The following is a 17,687-nucleotide window of genomic DNA, read 5'->3' as shown; positions in this document are numbered from 1 at the left end:
CATTTCTGTTTGCATTGGTATGGGATTTCCTTTCCTTTCAAATATGAAGAGGCAGATTGACATAACTGTCAGCTATTTGCTGTTTGCATGTTACTGGAGTCTGCATCCCATTGGCTAGCTAGCAAACAATCAAGCCCACCTAGACAATAAAGAGCCATATGAATGTACTGTATCAAATGTGAAATAAGCTCACTCTCACAGACCTTTCAAATGCTTTGCCTAATTGTAAATATTGTATAGTTTGTGCTATCCAAGGTGAGGAGTAACTGCACAAGGAGATGGCATCAGCTCTGCAGCAGCTGCAACTGGGATAACCCAAGAGGCTAATTCATGTGCTGAAACAAGAGCAGATGTCAATAAAGACAGCTTGTCTGGTTGTTCAGTAGCATGTGTCAATGGGACAGGCTTGTCAGACAGCCTGTGTTGTGAAGTCCTGTTATCTGTCTTAATCATTTGAAAGGGGGAGGTGACACTTTGCTTCAGGCAATGAAAAAGATGGGGAAATGGAGTAAGGGCTACACAGAACAGAGCAATTTGTCATATTTCAGTCTTTTAGTACTCTTGAATGGCCAGTATTAGCCCCTGGCTGACCCCAATGTTACCGCTGTGTATAGTCCATAGTTCAAGTCATGCCATAACCATTGCCTAGATAGAGTTAAGTGAGATTAAATAATAATTACAAATGTGGGAGTAAGAAATAATTTGCAAAAAGTCAAACCAAATTCCACCAGTCCACCAGATGACACCTTACCACCTATTTATAACAACTGGGACCACTTCCAAAAGTGATTTGGACAACGTCAATTTACCTCTTGTTCCAGGGAATATTGGAATGAAAAGTCTTATAATGAATTATGGAAGTTGCATTTGCTTCACTGGACCTCCTTCCAAGGCTAATGAACATCTTCTGTGGGGTGGATTAAAGGGCAATAGCTGGGTGAGATCAGAGTGCACTAACACAGCTCACTTAGGAGGTAAGGAAGGCCCAGTATAATCAGATTCAGAGAATAACTTAGAGGGAAAAATACTATAGCAGTTCCAGTGTCAAAGAACATTCAGATGTTTGACTACCATTTTGCCCTACATGTGTTCCACTTCTTTTCATGAAGAAGTTCAGAACTGGGATTTTTGGAGAAATAACCTGCTCTTACCTGGTTGAAATAAGAGCTGCTGTGTTTTAATTTAAGAGCTCCTTTCTAAATTCCAGAGATGTAGAAGAATGGGTAATTTCTGGTCCATATCCATATGCTTCTGGGTCTTATTTGCTTCATCTTGAGGAGATTCACGTTATGTCCCAGCATCTGGAGAATGTACATCTCCTTCAGACAAGACCAGAAGGAGTAGAGAAAGGAAGAGCACATCTTGACACAACTCTAAACATCCAAATTAGCTCCCAGAAACATGAATGAGGTCAACGAGCTATGTTGCCTTACAAGGTACAAATCTCAATGCATAGATCATATGCTTTGCATACAGAAAGTTATAAATTCTGGCATCTCTTCTTTTTAAAAGGATCCCAGGTATCAGTACTGAGAAAGACCTCTGCCTGAGATTTTGGAGAAAAACTACTTGTTGGAGCAGACATTTCTGGGCTAGATGGACCAATGGTGTCTGACTTTGTTTAAGGAGGTGTAACATGTTTGTTGCTGACCTGGATAGCCCAGGCTAACCTGATCTCATCAGATATCTGAAGCTAAGCAGGGTCGACCCTGGCAAGTATTTGGATGGAAGACCTCCAAGAAATACCAGGGTCATGACATGGAGGCAGGCAATGGCAAAACCTCTGAACATCTCTTGCCTTGAAAACTCCACCAGTGGTTACCTTAAGACAGATGTTTATATGACGAGCACTATGCAATAACAAACAGATGACAATTTAAAGTAGAACTGCCTGTGTGCAAGGTTAACAGCATATTCTCATGTACAAAATGGCAATTTGGTACAAAGATGCAGTGGATAGTTAAAACCTCTTCTTCTCAATGGTAATCAACTCCAAATTGCCAGATTCTGAACATTTACTGTAGAAGTGAACATAATCAACATTCCAACTTAATTGGTACATAGTTGCTCCATTTATTTGAACAGGTGAGGCATATTCTTTACACAATTAATTCTTGTTAGAAATTCTGTTTCCTGGGATCCACAGGGTAATTTTTAGAAGTCGGGACTGTATTTGTATGTTGATACTTAAGTGAGAATGCCATTTTCTTGAAACATAAAATCTTCCTTGACGATTACTATCCAAATCTGTTGGTTCACAGAAAAAAGAGTCATAGTGCACCTGATTATTATGTGGAGAGTATAAGAGCAGCTGACTCATACCAAACCAATTTGAACTGTGTATTAGATTTCAGATGAAAACGTCAAAAGCTGTATTGTACAATTAGAGTGCTTCCCCCCCCTTTTTTTTTTTGCTACCCCATACCTCCAATAAAGATGCTAGACACGTGTTTGGGTTAAGCTAAGATTCCCAACAGATTTGCCAATAGCTGGTCATATCTATTTGGTTCCAAAACTATGCCTTGCTTTCCTTGAAGGCACATCAAACCTGTGCTGAGAGATGCTGTTCATCAATACTGTTCCCATATGCTACTCAGCGTGCAAGTTCAAATAACTATGTTCAGCACCAAGAGTTCCCTTGCTTGGACTGGTCAGCTAGTAGTGTCTGAACTGGTTATCTCTCATATCCACAGATGCCTCAGGTTGCATGCCAATCTAGACTAATTGATACCCTACCTAGTTTACACTAAAGATACCCTTTTAAAGTTTAAACGTCTTTCATCTTAGACATTTTACTGCTAAAACTCAGTTTCTTTTTTTCTCTAATGTTATTTAGTTAAAATAGTAAAGTGTCAGACCATTTTGCCTGGCACACAGGCCTAGTTCTCTGCCTGAGCCTCCAAGGCTCTGACCATGCTGCTGGTAGCTCAGATTGCTCTCAGTGTGCCTGGCCAAGCAGAACCTTCATCTCCCCCCTTTGTTGACAGCACACCAAGATCTTCACAGGTTCATGTTGCAGGATACTGTTGCTGACCTTAGCCAGAGGGAGGAGCAGAACACCTGGGGGTTGACTGTCACTGTTGGTAGCTTATGGTAAGTCTGCTCTTCCGTTCTCATCACAGGCTAGTCTTTATTTATATGTTGATCAGTTCCAGATCAGATAAGTACCTTCTGAATTATGGTCCTGCTCATGCCCAGGTTCACCGGAGTCCCATAGCCCTGCAGGATCTATACAAGGCCACAGCTACAAGAATGGCTTGTCAGGCACCAGAGCTTTTCTTACTTGGCGATTTGTTGAACTTTTAGTATTCATACCTATTGCTTCTAGGACAGCTTCATGAGTTAAAATGGAAAAGTTTAGAAGAAAATACAACTAAAATAACTTTCAAGGAGAGGTGAAGCATGGAAAAATACTGTCCCAAAGAGGGCATGTTCTAAAATGTTCAGAGAATGTGAAAACAGGTTTCTGTGTAACAGCAGTGAGTGTAACCTTCTATAATTATTTATGCTTTGTGCCCTGATAGCTCTGAGCTGTCCCAGATCTGGGTGTTTTTTTCTTCCTCATGAGGGACCTATTGCTACATTTAAGGAAATCTCTAGAGCTGCTCCCTGCAGGGCTTGGTATATAGAACAGTGATTTACAAGGCCGGTATTACAGCACTGCTTGCAACTTGAGCTCTTGCTGGCATTACATTATCAATTTAAACTTGTCCATGTCATTCCCCCCCTCCCAGATAAGAGATGTTAACTTGCTTCTTGCAACTCACTTGCATTTGGAATCAGTCATCTGCCAATGATGCATCTGTGTTTATTGGAAAGTATTATATCGTGCTAAAGGCAATTTCTGTTTGGATACAGTCCAAGCCTAAAAAAATTACATCCAGATTTGGAATATTATGAAAGGTGTTGGCTCTCAGCCACTGTAAAAATGAGAGGTATTGGGAACATTCTGATCCAGACCAAAATGCTAAATTTCTTCAGTAACCCAAAGTGGCCACATCTTGACTGGCTGGAAAATGCTGCAACTCTAGAATTCTTTATCTAGGCTTCCTTAAGTTGCGTTAAAATAAAAAGAAACTGACTTTCAGTATCTAAGATCATGAGAGTTTATTGTCCCATTTGTGGTCAATGGAGAGAAGGCGGCAGAGGAAGGCAAAGACTCTACAGAGGAAGGCAGTGGCAAGGCACCTCTGCTTCTCACCTGCCTTGAAAGCCCTTGCTGGGGTTGACATAAGTCAGCTGCAACATGACAGCATGTTACACACACAAACACACACACACACATTTGTGGCCATTAAGGCCACTTTGTGGCCACCACACACTTGTCTCATGTTTTCAGGAACCTGTTTTGCCATGAATTTAAAGTCTGCCCCGAGCCCAAATTGCTGTAAATCGATGCCACTTCTGTGGATAGGCTTTGCTTCAGCTTGGTCTCCCCATGCCCATTCTCTGATTTCCTGCCCTCCCCAATCAGGCAGCCTTCCCAGCCCCCTCCCCACATTTCCTCCTGGCCTCAGAGCTCAGACTCTGCCCTGTAATGGGAGGGGGATCTTGGTGCAATTGAAGTCTGGGCAATTAAACCATCTCTTTATGTGGCTTTTTTCTTGGGGGGGATGCGTGGCAATCAAACAATTAATTAATTATTACAAGGCATCCAGGCTGGTGATTTGCAACCCATTACTTGCTGTTTTCTCTCCCCTTGTCCTTGCATTCTGAGGAGAGATTAAAACAAGTACACACCCTCCCCTGAATTGATTGCCTTTGGACTCCCCATTTTTTCTTTAGTGGTCATTTTTTTTAAAAAAGTGGACTTGCCAGGATGGTTGGGGAGGAGGAGAGAAGATAATCAAGAGGAAGTGGTGAAAGTCTTCGGTGGGAGCTTGCCAAAACACAATCATGACTCGGTGCCTTGGCTGAGTTCTAGAACTCTCTGACTTTGAAGGTCAGAGAAGTAGCGAAAGACTTGAGAAGGTGTGTGTGTGTGTGTGTGTGTGAGAGAGAGAGAGAGAGAGAGAGAGAGACTGCAATTACAAGTGCCTTTGCCAGAATTCATAGCACCATTTCTGTAGACTGTCCATCTCCAAGTCTTCTATTCAATAAAACATTAAACAATATATTGTGATCACTGTTTTCTTTAACATGCTCATGTATCTGTGTCCTCAGCGGCCACTCAGACCTGCTTTACCAGGATAAGAGAAATAATCGAACCAAATATTACATGGGAGGGGGCTAGGGAGGAATGGGGAGAAAAGCAGGGGACCAGTGAAAAGGCTGAGGAGAAGACCCAGGCAACTCAGAAGGTCCTACAACAGAGGTCTCCTTTGTACACCCATTTCTGGGGGTGAAATTGACAAGGTTTGGAATACAAGAGGCAATTTTAAATTGCTGAGCAGGTAGGAAGCAACTGGCAAGAATAATTAAAGTCCATTTTCTCGCTTTCTCCTTGACCCCCTTTTCCCTTTTGTCCCAATAACTTTGGCATAATCATGCTGCATATTTGATCACAAGGTACTCCTGGAATTTCTTTAGGCCAACCCCCCCACATGCACATAGTTTTGAGAATTCAGAAGAGAAAAGTGTGCATCTGCAGAGCAGTAAACCCAACAAATTAAAAAAAGGCCATCATTCCTATGGTGTGTCATCACTTCCAGCGAAAACAGGAAGTGATGTCACACCTCTTTAAAAATTGCCCAAAACTCTACTATTCACCAGAAATGATGTCACACCATAGGCCCAATGGCCTTTTTTAATTTTGGTGGGAAATGCCTGCTACAATTGCACATCACATAGGTGGCTACACAAGGTTACCAGTTTGGAGACTTGGCTTCAGTGTGTTATGTAGCTCGTTCCTATTGCCAACAGAATCAGCATAAACTAGGCAAAATCCTACAGAATAAATTATACAAATATAGGAAATCCCATTTTATGATGGCTGAGAGCTAAAATATTTCATAATATTCTGAATCAGGATGTAAATTTTTAGGCTTGGACTGCCTGCAGAATAGAATAAAAATATGGGTTTGATCATGTGAACCATTAAAAAAGCATTCACAGGGCAGTTCTCTCAAGAGTATCTGGGAGGGGGTGCAGAAGACTGCAAGTGGAAGGGGGAAGGGGAGGGTAGATCCATTCAATGAACTCCTTTCATTAACAATTCATAAAAGCCAATTTTTGTAAATTTGTTCAGTTTGTATAATATTCAGAAGCAAGAAAATCCCCCCTTCTTGGGCCAGAATAATTATTTTTTTAATATAGAGTTGCCACAGGATTGGCCCCTGTGTTTCTCTTCTGCTTTGCTGCTGGTTATAAGGAATAAAATACAAAAAGATACTTAATGATAAAGATTATGATTTGATTACACTTTCAGAAAAGAATTTGAAATAAAGGTCAGATTCTATGCAATCATGCTATTTCTTTTCATTTTGCTCCAAGTTTCCCAGTGCAGCCTTAAACAGCAGTTGAATTGGAGTTCTGATTCGGACTGCTAGATCTTAGTATAACATCATATGCTCTCGTGTGCGCGTGCACACACACACACACACGCACACAAAACATCAGTGGCAGATCAAATATTCCGGTGTAGTCCTGCAGAAGTGAATGTGATTACAATTTCCTGAGAAACAAAGAGCAGGTTAGTCAAATTCCTCTGTGGTATAATTTCACGGAAGTCTCTAGGGCACAACTGATAAAGTGAGGGAGACAGAAATGGAGTCACTCTAATCAGCCAAAAGATTTATGAGTCTCTCAAAATTATCTTCTGTTTGAATTTCCTTCAGGTTTACCCTTTTCTTATATTCTGAAGATAATTGATGTGCCTGAAAGGCTACAAGAAGAAATACAGTCTATCTGGTTGAGTGTCTGCAATGAATATGGAACCTCTGATGCAAACCCGTACTCAGACATGACTGCTCACTGGGTGGCCTTGAAGAAGGCATTAGCTCTACATCTGCGGAAAGGATATATGAAGAAAAAATATAGAACCTTCTAGGCACTGAAGAACCCTATTGAAAGAAACTTTATATGCATTTTTCATCTCAGTATCTCCTTATGCATTCATTTATTTAGAAAATGTCTGTGCTGCTTCTCCAGAGATCTGCTCCAGGTGGTTCACACAACAATAAATCATAAAAAAATAACAAACAAAATCTTTTAGATGTGTTTGTTCAATATGTCCTTGGCACCCCCATGTAGCATTTACTCACATTATTGATTTAAGAATGTATAGTCTGCTCAGTGGCGGATCTACATTTTTGGGGCCCTGAAGCTTAAGCTGTTATGGGGGGCCCTTCGCAACCAGCAACAATAGGGCAACATCCAACAAGGCCGTGGCCCCAGCCTGATGGAATGTTCTTCCAAGTAACATCAGGGCCCTATGGGACCTTCAGAAGTTATGCAGGGCCTGTAAAACCGCTATTCCACCAGGCCTACAATTGAGGGCAACCACACGTGGTCATCGTTACTGGCCTCCCTCTCTTTTTCCTAAGAGCTTCTGATATGAGGATTGGGCTGCTTGGCCAGACCTCCAATGGCCCTGTAATTATATGAGTACCATCTTGTTAACTGTATTGAATGGTTGTATGAATTTTATTGATTACTTATGAATTTTATTAAGTTTGTTGTTATCTGCTGTCAGGTAAGAGAGAGGAATGGGGATCTTCAGTAGCTGCCACCACTCTGGTGTGAGCCTAATTCAAGAAGGCCCAGAGCACTCTGCCTGCCCATGGCTGCTTCTTCTCCCAACAGGATATACTTTCTAGGTGACCAAATGAGGCATGAGGACCCAGGGCAGAGTAACAAACAGTTTATTTAAAAGGTCTAATAATAATGATAACTCAAGCCACAATAGGACTACAAAACCAGTAAAGGCAGGCAATCAAACAAATAAAAACCCTCACACATCTATCTTTACTGTCCCTAGCCTTCTCCTGGCACTAGGCCTCAGGCTAACTCACCCCTTCCTGGAGGAGGGATCCCTCCATCTGCAGCAGCCCCTCCCCAGCCCTACTTCCTAGGAGTGAACCCCCTCCCTTTTCAGGCAAGGCATTTTATTCCTTCTCCCCAGGCACCACTCCCTTACCCCTGATTGGCCCTAGCCTTCCCTCCAAATCCTCTTCCACCACTCACAAGGCCCAGAGGGTACCTGGGAGATGTAGGCCTGGTAACTACTTTAAAATAGGCCTCTCTAGGGCCTGTAGGCTGCACTTGAGGCCTAGGATCATGACACCCACCCTGAGCCTGGCTTTGACCGGGAATGAGGGTGGGCTACAAATTTAAGTAATAAATAACAATAATAATAATAGGGAGGGGGTCATCAGAGGGATAAAGAGGTGAAATTCTGATCTTTTGGTGTTAAAATGCACAAGCGAGACGAATGCAGCCTGAATTGAGAATTCAGATGTCTTTTTATGGTTCTGATTGGCTCTAGCCTAAGGGCTGAGCTATAGAATTATTAAGCTGTGCACCAACGAAGGATTTGAGGATCCAGCTGCCAAAATGTAGGCTATGAATAGATTCTGGTGAGCTCAGTGAGCCCTTACAGCTGGGGGTTCGAGCACTGCAAGCCCCCAAGAAAATTTTGAAATTTGACCAATTACAGGGACATTTTGAGGCCATGTGAAATGGGTATTAGATAGGCTGACCATATTTCCTTTAGACAAAAACGGGACATTGGGATGGCAAAAACGGGACAGGGGTTATGTAATATTCTGTAATCATGAAAAAGCAAGATGATAAAAAAAAGTTTTATTACCCAAACAAATTGAGCTTCTTCAGTGTCAGAACCCATACAAAAATTTAGGTAGACGTAGAAGGGGACTGGGTAAAATCAAATTGAGGAATTTAAAAATAATACTGTTATCTTATACTACATACAACATTTCACTATATTTTTGTTGTTTTAGCTAATCACTATATTTCTCAAACCAAGAGCTTAAATGAAAATATTTGTTATGTTCCTGGGGCCATATTTTCTCAACATGTCCCAACTATACAGCAATAGAAACACGAGTACATGGATGCCATATTCAGAAAAATAATGTGCAATAGGAAAATATAGGAAATATCCATTCTAGTAAATAAAAGTATTTAATTGTAATAATTTTATATAATTTTACAGCAACATGATAAATATTAATGCACTGCTGATATCATGCTGCCCTTGTACAAATCTGTGGTGAGACCACACTTGGAATCCTGTGTACAGTTCTGGTCACCACACCTAAGAAAGGATATTGCACAGCTTGAGAAAGTGCAGAAAAGAGCAACTGAAATGATCAGGAGACTAGAGCAACTGCCCTATGAGAAGCAGTTTAAACGTTTAGGGCTGTTTGCCTTGGAAAGAACGCAGTTAAGGGGGAGACAGGAGCTTTTCTCCCTCTCTCATAATACTAGGACGTGGGGTCATCTGCTGAAGCTGGACAGTGAGAGCTTCAAAACTGATAAAAGGAAGTATTTCTTCACACAATGCACAGTTAAATTGTGGAACTCCCTGCCCCAGGATGTGGTGATGGCTGCCAACTTGGAAGGCTTTAAGAGGGCAGTGGACATGTTCATGGAGGAAAGGGGTATTCAAGGCTATTAATTAAAATGGATACTGGTCATGATGCATGCCTATTCTCTCAGGATCAGATGAGCATGCCTATTATATTAGGTGCATTGGAACACAGGCAGGAGAATGCAGCTGCATCATTTTGTTTGTGGGTTTCCTAGAGGCACCCAGTTGGCCATTGTGTGAATAGACTGCTGGACTTGATGGGCCTTGGTCTGGCTTTTCTATGGCTTTTCTAATGTTCTTCTTATGTGCAATAAGGAATTTGAAGCAGAACATGAAACATGATCAACAGTATTCTGAATGTTCAAGTAACAGCAGAATTAGGCACCTTAACGTGGAAAACCACAACTAAAACTGGTGTAGCCGAGGCATTTTGTGACCCACGTATTCCACCCCTGGGGCTATCAATCCAGTCCCAGAACACTTCTGCTAGTCCCAGGGGCTGTCATTCAACTCGGGGGGGGGGCTGTCATTCCAGTCGCAGAACACTTGTGCTAGTCCCGGGGGCTGTCATTCCATCTTGGGGGATGTCATTCCAGTCCCAGAACACTTCTGTTTGTCCCAGGGGCTGTCATTCCACCCCTGGGGCTGACAATCCAGTTCCAGAACACTTCTGCTCATCCCAGGGGCTGTCATTCCACTCTGAGAGCTGTCATTCTGGTCCCAGAACACTTGTGCTAGTCCCATGGGCTGTCATCCCAGTCCCAGAGTAGTGTATCTGGGTTTAAGGACCTTACTGGAAAATCCATTCCACATTTTCTTTGCAACTCTTTTTGTGCTGTAATGTATTTCAATGGAGCTCATGCAAGCCAATTGGCAACCCAGGCTCCCATTATCTTCAATGGGCTGTGCAGCCTCTTCCATTGTTTCTAATCGGCTAGCCTGTCATTCGTTTTAGTGCATCCCGGCTTCACCTCCTTGCTTTCACCCACTCTCAGAAACTAGCCACGATGATCCCAAGGTGGCCAGAAGGGAGGGGAAGGCAAGCCTTGTGCATTTTTTGGCATGCGGCTTCAGAGGCTCTCAACAGCACAGCGGGTGGGAACGTGTTGTTTGATGGCCATGTTTTGCTTCCACCCATAACTGGAAAGTTGTGCCTTTTCCTTCTGAGTGTAAAATAAAACTGTGTGGTAAGGGCAAGGCAACAAAACTGGCTTGGTTTATTCAAAATGGGACAAAATAGACATTTTAATTAAAAAGATGGGATGGCCAGAAAATATGACAAAAATGGGACTTTTGAAAATATTCAAAATGGTACGTATGGTCAGCCTAGTATTATAGCATGTTCTAAAGTCAGTATTAAGTACTTCAACCCATTGGCTTATGATTCTATCTCTAAAAAACTCCATCGATTTTGTAGAGAAATTCACTCATTAAAAAAAAGGTGCTTCGGGGGCCCCTCCAGGATTGGAGGCCCTGAAGCTTAAGCTTCATTAGTTTCACAGTAGATCCGCCTCTGAGTCTGTTTTTCAATTATATAAATGATCAAAGACAACAATAAAAGCTTAAAAATACAATTAAAAACAATAATTAAGATACTTTTCTAAGTATCAAAATTCACAGTAACCACCAAATGAAATAAATTAACTACTTGAACTTCTTTATATGTGGGTGCCCCAGCTCCTGCTAAGTCCCCCAGTGCAATCATAAGAGCAATTTGCTATAAGTAACTCCCATTGAATAGACCTGAGCAGGATTCTGAGTAGACCTGCTTAGGATGACTCTCTGTGTCATCTTGTCTGTGGTTTAATATAAGCTTGGTAGGACAATTCCTTGCTTTAGTTTAAATTGCATCTGAAAACAATCTCATTTCTTGGCCTACTTTATCATGAATATGTGAGTAATCATAGAAGGAAAGGACTTTTTATATAGCAGGATATTGTATCATATGCATACCTTTTCCTTCCTTTAGGTATGTGCATTCTGGTGTCCCAAAACCAAAAATGTACCCCAAAATTGCTGTTTCAAGTAGGGCTGTTGATTCGGTTCGGCCCGAACTGAAAAACAGCCGAATTTCCCCTGATTTGGTGGTTTTTAGTTCGGGACGAACCGAACTCAAAAATGGAGGGCAACCGAGGGAGCCGAATTCAGCGAGTTCGGGAGTTCACTAATAAATCCGGCCAATTCGGGGCGTCAGTAAGCAGCATAACCGTCAGTAAGCAGCATTCTCCTCCCCCGGCCAATCGGTGGCCAAGCTGGGTCTTCTTCTGGCCAATCAGTCAGGATTGAGTACTGGAGGAATCAGCTGATGTGTGGCCTGGCCGGGGAGAGAGAGAGAGAGGGAAATCCTCGTGTGTGTGTGTGTGGGGTGCTTGTGCACATTCGCTCCTTTCTGTGGCTGCAGGGGGTGTATTTTTTGGGGTACAGACACAAAACTTTCAGCAGAGATTCAGACAAGCCTTCTTAAGAGACCACCCAAGTTTTGTAAACATTGGGTCAGGGGGTCCCGAGATATGGGCTCCCCCCTTTTTTATTTCCATGGCTGCAGGGGGCGCATTTTAGGGGGTACAGACCCCGAACATTCAGTGGCGCTTCAGATGAGCCTTCTTAAGATACCCCCCAAGTTTTGTAAACATTGGGTCAGGGGGTCTCGAGATATGGGCTCCACCCCTTTTCCCTTCCTCCCTTTTCCATTTACGTGGCTGCAGGGGGTGGTCTTAAGAGACCACCCAAGTTTTGTAAATATTGGGTCAGGGGGTCCCGAGATATGGGCTTTCCCCTTTCCCCTTTTCCCTATTGGGATGACTGGATCAGCTGATCCTGTATGCATCTCCAGAGCAAAACGTTCCGTGCCTAATTGGAATCGTCTTGGATTACAAGTCCTCCCCAGCCCCTCCTGATGGAACAGAAGACAGCCACAGTAAGACCCCTTTGGGGGCTTTAATCTATAATTTTTCTCCTGTGTGTGTGTGTGTGGGGGAAGCAGAGTCTCTGTGTGTGTGGGGAGGGAGCAGTTTCTGTGGGTGGGTGGAGGGAAGCCAAAGGGGGCTTTTGCCGGTTCTGCCTGGGGGTGTGTTCCCCCTCGAGTCTCTCTCTCCCTGGTTTGAGGGGGGGTTTCAGTTGTGTGTCTTCAGGTGTTCCCTCATTCATAAGAGCGGTTAGGTCTATTTGGATGCTTGCTCAAAACTGGTTTTCAAATGGTGACTTAAAGAATGCATTTGGAGTCCCATGCAAAAGGGGAAATTCCACCCCTCCTGCTCATTATGCATAGCTAGCTGCCTCTGTCCCTTTCCATGGTTTGCAAACTCCCAGGTGTCAGGTGTTGCTTTGCACAGTTGCAAAGGTGTTGCTTACAAGGTTGTGTTGTTTTGCAGTCGGTTGCAATGCTTTGCAAACTTCTCACCTGTTTGTCGGGGCTGGGAGCTTTGTGCATGGGTGGCAAGCTCTGCTCAGACATGCACATTAAGGGTGGGGGGACCCCTTTCGGGGCCCATATCTCAGCCTCCCCTGACCCAATCTTTACAAAACTTGGGGGTCTTTCAAGAAACGTCCTTTGAATCTCCGCTGAAAGTTTGGGACCTCTACCCCCAAAAATGCCCCCCCAGAGCTGTGGAAAGGTGCGGTTGTGTTTTTAATGGCTTTATTCGGCCATTTTTTCCCCGAACTTTGAATTCCCGCCGAATTACACGGACCCGAAGCGGGGGAGTTCGGACTTCGGCATATCCTGAATCTAAACGGGCCGAATTCAGCAGAATCCGAACTATACCGAATTTTTTTTTAATTCAACAGCCCTAGTTTCAAGTCATTTCCAGGTTACCCAAATCAGTAGGGAATATTCGTCAAAATTTTGGGAGACCAAAACTGCATCCTGGGGGAAAATTCTGGAATCGGGGGTGGGTGGGTGCCTGTGCTTTGCTGCTCTTTGGCTTATTGTTCCCCTCCATCAATTTCCTGGGCAACAGGAGGGAGGGAGAAAGAGATAGAACCCTCCTACTCAATCTGATATCAGGGAGGGATCAGGAAAACCTTTTAAAGCCAATAAGCAGGAGTCACAGAGCCAAAGGTTGGTTGCTAGCTAGGATTGCCAGCTCTGTGTTGGGAAATACCTGGAGATTTTGGGGATGAGCCTGAGATTGGCGAAGTTTGGGGAGGGGAGAGATTTCAATTCCATAGAGTCTACCTTCCAAATCAGCCATTTCCCCAGGTGAACTGATCTGTCACCCTGTGCTCAGTTGTAATTCCAGATCTCCAGCCAGTACCTGTAGGCTAGCAACCCTATTGCAGCCCTTTTCCCAGAAAGAGTTCTTTCCAGATGTGGCTGTTAATGTTATGGCAATCTGGGGGACTAGCTTCTTGCTTTGACTTCACTGCTGGACTGGTTTGTAATAGTGGTTTATTTTTTCTTATACTTTATGTGCATTTATTTGCATTATTTATTTAGATCAAATCTTATTTTTAGACTCTCCTCCTGTTCGGTTTTTCCTTGGTGGTGGTGGGGCTTTGAAAGAGAAATGTTTGTGTTCTGGAGTAGTGGGGTTGGAGAAGTCCTTACTTGGCTGGGGGAATCTTTTAATCTGGTTTCCCCTAAGTTTGTTGCAGTTGGGGGGGGGGGCTTGATTTTTAAATATTTCCCCATCCTTATTTAAAAGTTCTCTCTCTCTCTCTCTCTCTATTGCCTATTGTGTTATTTTATTTACCTCTGTGTTTGGGGTGTATTTCGGGATTTTTCTTTTTAAGCAATCAATTTCTTGTTGGATTTTGGATGTTTTTTGAGAAGCGGGGACTTCTCATGATTGAATTTGGTTCTGTTTGGATTCTCATGTTTGCCCTTGGTTCTGTGTGGATTCTTTTTTGTCCTTGGTTCTGTTTGGCTATTGGCTTTGTTGTGCCAGAGGAAGCAATTTTTTCCTATAGGAAACAATGGAGACAACAATGGCTGCAGGGGACCTTTTTCAGGGCTCCGTAAAATGGAAACCATTTGTCCAAGGCCTTTCAAAGTTGGGGTGTGTCTTTAGTTTACAGAGAACACTAGGTTTGCTGCAAATTTCATGCTATTTGATTAAAAAACAGCCCCTCTAGACCCTCATAGGAAATAACAGATCTGATATTCTGGAATCTAAAAAAACACACCTTGAAATGGGATCCCCAAACTGTATTGATACTCCCAAAAATTTGGGGAAATGAAACCAATGACCTCCCTAATACCTGGATATCAAATTAAAATAGATTAAAAGTCCACACACCCACATCCTTCACTTCTACTGCTGTAGTTATGAACTACATGTGCAAACTGCCACGAGGCAGGTGAGGATCAGTCTATTAACAAACTACCTTATAGTTTGTTCCACTGAACAGAGCTGCAGTTTCATCTAGTTCAGGGGATCCCAAAACTTGGGAACACTTTCAAAATTTTGAGAAAAGGTAGTAGATGCATCACAAAATGGCTACTACAGAGGACTCTAACCCAAAACATGTCCTACATATTCACACACACAGGCCCACAATTAAGTTTCATTTAAATTGAGAAAGGAAAAGATTTCAGGTTTTGAATGACACACACAAACCCTTTCAGATAATAATGCCCAAGCTTTCTAATATTTATCCAAAAGAAATAAATTGTGGCTCGTCTTAGTTATTACCTGCAAGTCTTTGTGAGATTACAGACTCCAGGGTAATCTTGTTGACATGGGTAACTTCATAAACCTGTGTGCATTGGATTTGATCTTGTGTGTTTTATGGATTTTTTTTAGGGGGGTGGCAAGCGCTAGAAGGGTGGTGGTCCATTTTATTGGTTGTGGAGGGGAGCATACATCTTCCATTCTCTTCCTCATCCTCTTTACTCATCTTCTCTAGCACTTTTTACTTTCACTGCTTTTGGTGAGAGCTCTTCTCTCTGCATCCTTTCTGTTGGTGTTGGAACAGTTGTTGTGCCAAGGTAGTCTCAAGCAAACATACACACCCTTCAGGAAGACCAAAGGAACCAAGCTACAAGTTCAGACACTCATGACTCTTTAATCTGGAGCTACTAGAGGCTGGCTTTCCCACTCATCTCTTTCAATCCATTGCCACCACTGCAACCTCTCCATCTCCCATTGCTTAGAGAGCCTTGAAATCAAGAAGAGAAGTGGCATGGGCAGGAATTAAGGATGGAGAGACCTAAGAAAGAAATAGGAGCAGAGAAAGTTATAGGAATGTGAAAGATGATAAAAGAAATAATAGAATAGGGTATGAACAGGGTGAATGAGGATTGAAAGGGGATATGGATAGACTATGTAAGAGTTTGAGAAGTCAGAAAGCAGAGAACAAATCATTACTCTTGGGGTGCAAGAGAATCAGTCATCATTTGCCAATGGAGAAATGGCTAAACATGTTCTATTCTAGAGAGCTTGTTTGGTGTAGGGGATAGATTATTGAACTAGTATTGGACCAATGAGACCAGGTTTCAAACCTTTGTTCAGCTATGAAGCTTACTGCATGATTTTGAGCAAACTGTAATCTCTGTCTAATTTTCCTTACAAGGTTTCTGTAAAGAGAAAAAATGCAATCCCTATGTATGATTGCTTAGAGCTCCTTGGAGGAAGGACAGGATACAAATGTGATAGATAAATATTCTTTACCCATAATCACTTCATCGTTCAGGTAAAGATGAGTGAATTGTTTGAAAAGAAAGCAAAATCAATGTGATAGTTTGTTGTAGCCAGTTCCTCTTGAATCCCAAGAGTGATGACAGTGCCAAATTTTCCACACTGTGAAAGTCAGAGAAACTGCCTACCAATGTTGTGTGTGTGTGGGAGGGAAGCATATAATATGACAATGTTTCTATTATAATAAATCTATTGAGATCTGCCTAGTACTAATTTAGAATCAATCTAGTTTTTGGCAGCCAAATAAGGCAGTGCACGTTTAGGCTGCACATGTTGATCAACTGCACCATTGAGCCAGGAAATATGACTCCATTTCATATTTATTTATTTATTTAAATAATTTATATGCCATTCATACAGAGGCCTGTTTGAGGTGGCTCACAAATAATAAAAACAGCAACATGAATTATCAGGATTAAAAACAAGCAATTAAAAATGAGACACAGGCATTAAAAGCAGTATAAAATAAGCACCAAGCAGCCTAAAATAGATCAATGAAACAGGCTAGAAGCAGACCATAAGACAACTGAAAAAGTTTAAAAAAAAAACTTAAGTAAAAGAAATGTTTTGGCCTGGTGCCTAAAAAGCAGGAAGGTAGGTGAGCCTCAAGACGGAGGGCATTCCAAAGTTGAGGTGCTATCACTAGAAAAGCCCTGTCCTAGTCACAACCTGGGCCATGTCCGCACTGTGCGTTTGCGGTGCCAACTTCTGCGGGCTTTCTTTGCATGTTCCCACTTACTCTGTTCGAAGGATCTCGAAGCGTCATCAGAGCGCACTTTCTCCGCAGTAAGAGGATCCGCTTATAAGGCGAAGTAAAAAAATAAAGCGTCTTCCTCACCGAGAGCCTTACAGTGGGAACATGCAATCAGTGTTGAATCCACTTCCTGCTGCCAGCCCACTTCCTGCTGCCAGCCAACCACCCCACTCCTCCCGCCTCCCTAAGGGAAGCTGGACCAATCGCCGTCCTCTTGCTTCCAGAGCCGACTGGGCATGTGTGGGAGCCCGTTGCTCCCAGCTTATCACATGCAGCGAAGAAAGGCAGAGCAGTGGGAACAGAAATTTAAAATCAAGTTGGATTCTTGTGTACTGGACACGTTGCAATTACAAGGTAAGTTGCTAGTGCGTTCACGGGCCTAATCTGGTTGTGATCAGAGCATAAATAATCATGACCAGATCACACTAGTTGATATATCAGCTGGTTGGCATATTTAGGGTTGCCAGGTGCCCGCTGGTGGTGGACAAACCCTTGGCTATTTACCCCTCTGCCTGTCGACCACCTGAGGGTCAGCGGGCAAACGTGCACGCACGCATGCATACACGCACGCATGCATACGGCGTGTGGCACTTCTGGTTTAGAACCGGACGTTCTGCCTCACAAGGGCCCTTTACCTCTTAGTTTGAGTGGTAAAGGGCTGCTTTACCACTCAAAATAAGAGGTAAAGGCCCCTTGCGAGGAGGCACTTCTGGTTCTAAACTGGAAGTGCGGCGTGTGCGTTGGAAGTGCCACACGATTACAAATAAGTGCCTCGCAATTACAAATACAATCCTCCCAC

This window comes from Euleptes europaea, chromosome 2 (assembly GCF_029931775.1).
Source record: "Euleptes europaea isolate rEulEur1 chromosome 2, rEulEur1.hap1, whole genome shotgun sequence".
Classification (NCBI taxonomy): Eukaryota; Metazoa; Chordata; class Lepidosauria; order Squamata; family Sphaerodactylidae; genus Euleptes; species Euleptes europaea.
Note: the sequence above shows the minus strand (reverse complement) of the source record.